General features: G+C 47.6%; 1 long non-coding RNA gene across 8 annotated transcripts; it reads right to left on the bottom strand.

The window, feature by feature from the left end:
- Positions 1–4,744: 4,744 nt before the first annotated feature.
- Positions 4,745–8,171, bottom strand: LOC119325200. Of its 8 annotated transcripts, none has more exons than XR_005157386.1 (4): positions 7,388–8,171; positions 6,644–6,736; positions 5,086–6,576; positions 4,745–4,922 (listed from the first exon to the last, which is right to left on the bottom strand). It is a non-coding gene; the product is annotated as an uncharacterized LOC119325200 (long non-coding RNA). The 8 variants fall into 8 exon arrangements; XR_005157383.1 differs by having other exon boundaries at positions 4,745–5,855; positions 5,926–6,576; XR_005157387.1 differs by having other exon boundaries at positions 4,745–5,850; positions 5,926–6,576.
- Between the last annotated feature and the right edge of the window lie 231 nt (positions 8,172–8,402).

The following is an 8,402-nucleotide window of genomic DNA, read 5'->3' as shown; positions in this document are numbered from 1 at the left end:
CTCATTGAGAAAGCCTGGGATCATATATATCCTAATGTGCCACTGGAGTGTGGAGAGTTGATCTCCCATGATGTCAAGCGTCTGAGGAAGAAGGATAACTGGGGCACTCAGGCCCCTAAGACTGGAGTCCCTTCGTCTACTGCTGCCATGGAGATAGAGGAGGAGCCTGCAGCTGATGATGATGAGGATGATGACTACACGCCTTCTGAGGCAGAGCCTCTTGGGCTAAGAAGCTCAAGTCTAAGATGAAGAAGTTGTTCTGCATGGAGGCTCACGGTCAGTACATGACTCATGTGGCTGAGAAGAAGGCTCGAGGTCATCACAAGGAGCTCATGCGCCAGTTGGGTGCTACTGTCCAGAGTGGATCTGAGGACCAGCTTACTCAGGAGGAGGAGTGGATTCAGCAGCACTGCCCGTGGACCGATTCTGAGGCCAAGCACTTCCAGACTGACGACGGTGGTGCCGATGATTCCGCCGGGCTCTGATGCGTGTGTCGCTCATTTGCTCTCACCTGGAGCTGTAGCAACACTCCCTCTCCTTTTTGGTGTCTCGATGCCAAAGGGGGAGAGAGTTTAGGGATTTGCGAGTGTGTCTTTCATCTCTTATTCGTGTCGTGTTCATGTTTTCCTCGCATTTGCTTTGGTTGGTTTGTCCGTGAGACCTAAGTTCGAGTGAGACTTAAGTTCGAGTCATATGGTGTAAGACATATGCTACCTTCATTTCCCGTATCATTATCTATGTCTATCTAGCTTATGAGTTGCGTGCTTATCTTGTTATATCATCTATGCTGCTCTCATACACCATGCTTAGATTATTGGTCTCTAAAATGTAGGGGGAGCTTTGATCCTAGTATGTGTGCTGTGCAGTCCAAAGCACTTATCTAAATAGCACACATCTAGGGGGAGCCCATCTACATGTTAGGACCGTGGGGTTTGTATGCTTACTATATATCGTGTTTATGCAAATCCCGTATTGTCATCAATCCACCAAAAAGGGGGAGATTGTAAGGGCATATTTATTCCCCAGTGGTTTTGGTGATTGATGACAATGCTTTTGCTGACTAATCGTGTGCGTTAAGTTCTTTCAGAGAATCATCCATTGGCATGAGACGATTTCCTTCCCTCAGTGTTTTATTCAAGACGGTGTAGCTCCTGCGTTTCATTGTTGGTGGACTAGCTTCGTAGGAGTCACCGTACTATTAAGAGGGGATCCGCTTTGGTAAGACTAGGGTGGAATCAACACGTACACATCCTTATCACACCCGTCGTCTTCCCTTCGCATCTTTGGAGCTGCACTTCTCTTCCGTAACCTACTTCGCCCTGTGCCAGCGGTAGTACCGCGATCTACAGCGGTAGTACCGCCGAAGCCCCCTAGCGGTAGTACCGCTCCGCAGAGCGGTAGTACCGCTCGCGGGTTTCGGCCGTAGTACCGCAGTAGTACCGCGCCTACTACCGCCTCGATTCGAGACGGTGTTTTCTCGTGTCGGGTTTTGCGGCACTACAAGCGGTAGTAGAAGCGGTAGTACCGCTCCTACTCCCGCGGTAGTACCGCTCTGGGCCAGTGGCCTGGCTTCCCCTTCCGCGCGGTAGTACCGCTGGGCAGGGAGCGGTAGTACCGCTCTCAGCGGTAGTACCGCCCTGCCCCAGCGGTAGTACCGCCCTGTGCGGGGCTGCTCAGTGGGGTAACGGTTGGATGTGTCCCCCACTATATAAAGGGGTCTTCTTCCTCCTAGTTGAACTACCTCTTTCCCCCAAAGCTCCATTGTTGCTCAAAGCTCCATTTTCGCCCGATCTCTCTCCCTAGCCAATCAAACTTGTTGATTTGCTCGGGATTGGTTGAGAAGGCCCAGATCTACACTTCCACCAAGAGAAATTTGATTCCCCCCACTTATCCCTAGCGGATCTTGTTACTCTTGGGTGTTGAGCACCCTAGACGGTTGAGGTCACCTCGAAGCCATACTCCATTGTGGTGAAGCTTCGTGGTGTTGTTGTTGTTGTTAGGAGCCTCCGATTGTTGTGGAGGTTGCCCCAACCTTGCTTGTAAAGGTTCGGTCTCCGCCTTCAAGGGCACCAATAGTGGAATCACGGCATCTCGCATTGTGTGAGGGTGTGAGGAGAATACGGTGGCCCTAGTGGCTTCTTGGGGAGCATTGTGCCTCCACACCGCTCTAACGGAGACGTACTTCCCCTTAAAAGGAAGGAACTTCGGTAACACATCCTCGTCTCCACCGGCTCCACTCTTGGTTATTTCGTGCCTTTACTCTTGCAAGCTTACTTGTTGTTACATCTCTTGCTTGCTTGTGTACTAGTTGTTATTGCATCATATAGGTTGCTCACCTAGTTGCACATCTAGACAACCTACTTTGTTGCAAAGTTTAATTTGGTAAAGAAAAGGTTAAAAATTGTTAGTTGCCTATTCACCCCCCCCCCCTCTAGTCAACCATATCGATCCTTTCAACTCCGTATGAAGCAATTTACGGACATAAGCCGAATGTGTCTCATCTACGAACGTTCGGGTGCGTGGCGCATGTGAATACGGCGGAGCCGCATCTCTCAAAGCTTGCCGATCGTAGCACCAAGATGGTGTTCATCGGATACGAGAGGAGTTCTGGCACCAAGGCATACCGCTTCTACGATCCACAAACCAAGCGTCTACGGATTTCACGCGACGTTGTGTTTGAAGAAAACCAAGCGTGGAATTGGAGCGCAGCAACCGACGATGCTCCAAACGGCAACATATTCATAGTTGAATTTCCAACTGATGATGATGCAGGGGAGGATGTCCAGGTGGTTGGCAAGACGCACAACCAAGGTGACCGCAATGGCAGTGATCACCATGGTGCCGACACCGACGACGACGCGCATGGGTCGCAAGGTGATAGCTACAACGACGCGCACGACACGGGCGAAGATCTCGACAACGAGGTGCATAGTGACGATGACAATCAAGATGATGGTCACGGTCACGACGACTACGCCGACGACGAGGATGCCAACGACCCGTGTACCACGCCCGAGACTCGGCCATCTTCCTCAAGTGCATCGACACCGACACAGTTTGTGTCTCCTCCTTCGCAAGCCATAATGGATTCTTCCGGGCCTCGTCGCTACAAGACCCTCAAGAAAGTCTGCAAGTATGCAAAGCCAGTTACACTCGAGTACTCCGATTTGCGTTTACTCGGAGTTGAGGAGCCGGCAAACTTCGTAGAGGCGAGCAAAAGTTCAAGTTGGATGCACGCCGTGGATGAGGAGATGAAGGCGATCGAGAGCAATGGCACGTGGACTTTGGTAACCCGACCTCCGAACCAAAAGGCCATAGGTTTGAAGTGGGTTTACAAGTTAAAGAAGGACACGAAGAGTGCCATTGTGAAGTACAAGGCAAGACTCTCGCTAAGGGCTACGTACAACGTCAAGGAGTTGACTATGAGGAGGTGTTTGCACCGGTTGCTCGAATCGAGACGGTGAGAGTGCTCCTAGCTTTGGCAGCACAAGAGGATTGGAAGGTTCATCATATGGATGTTAAATCCGCTTTCCTCAACGGTAACCTCACAGAAGAAGTGTACGTGGAACAACCACTCGGCTACGAGAAGAAAGAAGAAGAAGAGAAAGTGTACAAGCTCAAGAAGGCACTTTACGTGAAGCAAGCGCCAAGAGCTTGGAACTCAAAGTTAGACCGAAGTTTGGTCACGCTCGAGTTCAAAAGATGTCCCCTTGATGATCCAAAAGACAGTCTACCAAGCACCGAAGAACAGGTGAAGGTTGAAGACGCGACCAAGGAGGAGTGCTGGCGTCAAGCCACGGACCAGTTGACGACAACAAAGACGGTCCCTAAAATGCTACGAAAAATGGCAAAAGCAATGCCAAAGATTATGACTATGAATAGTAGTAGTCGCATTTGGGATCCAGGTCAAAACGAGGATGTCAAGCTTAGGAGGGTGAATGTAAGGAATAAGCATGACACCGTGTACATCACGAGTACGTGTCCGTGTAGTGCTAGAACTCCTAGCCGACTAGCTTAGCTAAGGTAGCTGGCTTAGTAGTATAGGAAACATGCCCGTGCGTTGCAACGGGAGAAAAAAAGTCGTATGCCCCTATCCTCCTTGCACATAGATCCACAACACTTACTTGCAAGGATATATGGCCGCAAATGCATATTCAAATTAAGAACGATCAAAATGCATATTATTTATCTTATATATATTTCATACAGGGAAAATTCAACCTTTGAAGAAAATGAGGTGAAAGAGTTAACTTCTGGAATGAACGTCAAAGCCAATTATCTTTTGGGGCAATGTATTATTAAAGTATATCCATACAACTTGCGATGTGATCATGAGAGAACAAAGTTGAATAATGATTTTTTTATCAAGTAAAGAAGGTGAGAACAGTGCTCAAAACTCAAGTGTGAGATTATAGACAACACACAGATTGCCTTATTCCAACTGAAGAATATATGTACCAATGAGATCGATCTCCATGCTACACCAAATTATCAATTCATCAATTGATTGTACATTGCATATCAATTTACTTACCTGAAATTTTAAAAAACCTGACTGGTGATGAACTAACCGATTCACACAAAGAGCTACAATCAGAGGAAGTGGGTAAGAATGGAAATTAATATAAATGGCAAACAACAATCTAACAAAACAGTACAATACTTATAGAAACTGGTAACGAATTTGGAATTTAATATTTTACTGAACGGAAAAACCTCTCCGCATTATTAGTGATGCCAATCCTAAAATAAGATAACAACTTGAAGAACAGAGAAAACTAATTTATTTGGAGCTCATAGCTCAGAACACAAATTGCAGTTTCCAGCTTAAGAGATAGACACGTGCCAGTTTCCCTCACATGTGTGACCTTCAGAATATTGCATTGCTCTCATTACCAAAACGAGGGCATCAAATATTTAACCTGCAAACCAGAACATGTGACAATATCTATGAAGAGCTGCATCTACTTCATTTCAATGACATATTGATTAGGAGGTAGTAGCATGCAACATATACAAATAAAAGTTTTGCAGTGCGACAAGCGCCACCTCCCCAAAATTCTGGAAAGCTCAATCTTATCGCACCTCCTCTTGGTCTTTCCCCTGAACTCCATCTGAGACAGCTACAAGGCCGCCCGGGCGATCATTACAGCGAATGACACTGACTCAAGTTCACTCGACACCTTCTACTCCACGCTCAACTCGGCGAGACTCGGCCAACTCAAGTTGTTATCAGCAAGCCCTTGTGTGAATCGGTTAGTTCATCACCAGTCAGCTTTCAGTAACACATTTCAGTTTCACAAAATTATAATTCACCAGTCCACTGAACATGTTGCACATTTCAGTTTCACAAAATTGTAAACATATCCTGAATATTTGATGATTTTGTACTAACTATACAGTACGATAGAATTACAAAAAGAAAAGACACTAACGGACTAACCTGCATGTCCTTGGTTTGTTCACTCTGTTTGCTCTGAATTGCAGATTACGTTTACAGCCACATAGTATCACGTCAAATGTCTCATGAATTAAGATCACAAAACTTCTCTAAAGAAAGAACATCACAAAACTCTCATAAACAATATGAGGTCATGCAGGATGCAACCAACCTTGGGTCGCTCGGGAAATCGAGCAAGATGTGTTATCCCTGGTCATGTTTTTGGCCGGCCTCTGTTGCTCCGCTCTTGCCCAATCACCGGATAACTGAAACCACACAAACCTCTTGGATTCCAACTCTAATCCGCCACCATCGGTCACTATGTGTGGCTCGACATGTGATGGCGCGCGTCCAGCAAATCCCTGCAGCTCGCCGACCCAAAACCCACCGTTGCCGCCACAATGTCCTAGCTGCACTATAGTCCAAGAAATTAGAATCTCGCACCATATGTAATCAAGAGCAGAGATACGGAAGAATTCAAATACTTGGAACTGACGAACGACGACAATCCTGATTCGAGACTTGGGCTTAGCGGCTTGCTTCGAAATGTCTATAAAAGAGCAACCTCTATAAATGTCTATAGAAGAGCAACCTCAGTATAAACGTCTATGAAAGAGTTCAAATACAGAAGTTCATATAATACTACGAAAGAGTTTCAATAGAGGTTCTGAACTTCAATGTCTTAAAATTATTACTTCTTGATACAACTACCTGAAATTAACAATAAGCGGGTTACAATATGAAATTCCCAACAGAAAAGATTAAGTGGTCATGCACACACACAACTCACTTCAACAATTTTCGACCAGCTAGTTAACATGTGAAGCTGGGCTGCCTGTTCTTCAAGATATTTATTATATCTCCAGGCCCATTTCAGCATATGATGGAACGATTCTTTTAGCTCTCCTTTCTCAGACTCGCTCAATTGTGTGCGCAGTTCTTGAGACATCTGAACATCAAGAGAAGCAACTTGAAGAACATAATAATCTCAAACCCAATATGAACAAGACTGAACAAGCAACCTAGATAAGCTTTTGATGGAACACATCAAGATCAATCAGTCGATCACCTCTCTCCGAAAAATAATATACACTACCAAATTCAGATGTTGCAGAATTCCGTAGGATCTCTTCAATCTAAGAATCAAAAAACTGATGAGATACGAAAAAACAAAATAATAATTTCACGGGTTCAAATGCACACCTTCGATTCAACTCTCAGATTGGAAAGCAGCTAAGGGTATTTCATTGAAGTGTATGGACATCTGAACTGTACAACTTCAAGCAATTCCAAAACCTACATGAAACAAATAGCAAATAAGATTTTCCAGCGGACAAATTGTCAAGACATCTTTCTCTCACTGTTAATGAATAAAAAGTTTAGCAAGTCTGGATACTTCTAAAGTTTTGTGGTGTCTTTAATGGTGAACCATTCAGGACTGCTCCATGTGCAGGTATGAGTTTTATTAAGTTCGGTGAAGCATTTGCGCTTCAAGCCACATCTGAATCCGTCCTTCGCTGTTCAGTGGCTAGGCCATCAATAATCCCAAATCCACTGCCAAGTCTAAAAGGCAATGTGTCTGATGAATCCAACAACTGGCAGCGGCAAAAACCGTTTAGAAATTAAACAAGAGCGCCACCGACATAAAGATAAATATAAGAGGAAAAGGCTTTTATCTCTACCCTTATCAGGCAGCTAATATTCAGATGCAATTAAACAAGGCAATCCTAGGAACACTTAGGTTAGAAAAGCAAGTCAGGAGCACAATTAATTATCTCTACTCTCATATATAAGCAATGATAGCAGACAAAAACTATGCTCTTTAATTGCGAAGCAGAATGTTGCCCATCTGGAATCAGTGAGTGATGCGCCATAGAGAGGGCACTTCTAGTTCTAGTGCTTCAGGGGTTGGGTTTTCAGCGTCTGCAGCACCATTAGGAAAATCACCTGCATCGGCCCCGGAGAAGAACCCACCGCGGCCGTGGCGCCCGGAGAACACCTTGCGGTTCTTGGCCACGACGTCGCACGCCGCCTCCGCCGGCATCCGGCGCGCGAACAACGCAGCCGCCAGGAACCATCCGGCGCCGGACCCTGCTTGAAATAGTCCACTACGCGGGCCTCGGGGTTCCCGGACAGCTCCCGCAGTCAGCGCTCGAGCCTTACCAGCACGGCCGCGGCGAGCGCGCCCCGCAGAGCATGCCCCTGCCGGCTCCAGCGCCTGCGCGCCAAACAGGAAGTTGGACTCGAGGATGGAGAAGATCTGCTCAACGGCCCGACGCCGTGCTGCCCCACAAGCCCCGGCGAGGCGGCTTTCATCCCCGCCGCATCGTGGTGGAACGCCCGGCTCAGCCCGCCCACACGCCGTGGCGGCTCACCCTTGGGCGCCCTGTCCGTGCGTGAGCCGGCCTCGACGCCACCGGCAACGGCCCGACGCCGTGCTGACGCGCCCGAGCCCAGGCGAGGAAGCCTCCATACCCTGCCGCATCGTGGTCGCATCGTCGTAGTTGTCACCACCACCACGGACGTCGTCGCGCAGCCGCAGCCTCCGAGTTCACCAGCCGCCGGTGCCCCCGTCCTCCCTGCGACCGGCGCCGCCACCCTCTACCTCGCGGACAACGACGACAGCGCCACTATCGACCGTCTCGGGCCGCCCCTCGCCTCGCTCACGTGGACCGCAGACAACCCCTGCTGCGACGCCTCGTTCTATTCTTGGGCTTGGACGACGCGTACGCCCGGTGGTGGAGAACGGGAATGGATAAGCTGCCGGTGGAGGATAGGGGGTTTAATGTAAAAATGAAACGTTTTCTGAACTTAAAATAAGACTGCGGGTTGATTTCATGTAAACTTATGGGCTTGTTTGCAAAACGGCCACGATGACGGACGACCAGCATTAGCTGCTTTATTAGTAGGGATAGGGAAAGATATATATATACACGTACCCCTGTAATTTTTGTATCAACGA

The sequence above is a fragment of the Triticum dicoccoides genome, chromosome 6B (genome assembly GCF_002162155.2).
Source record: "Triticum dicoccoides isolate Atlit2015 ecotype Zavitan chromosome 6B, WEW_v2.0, whole genome shotgun sequence".
Lineage (NCBI taxonomy): Eukaryota > Viridiplantae > Streptophyta > Magnoliopsida > Poales > Poaceae > Triticum > Triticum dicoccoides.
This window is presented reverse-complemented; position numbering and strand designations above follow the sequence as displayed.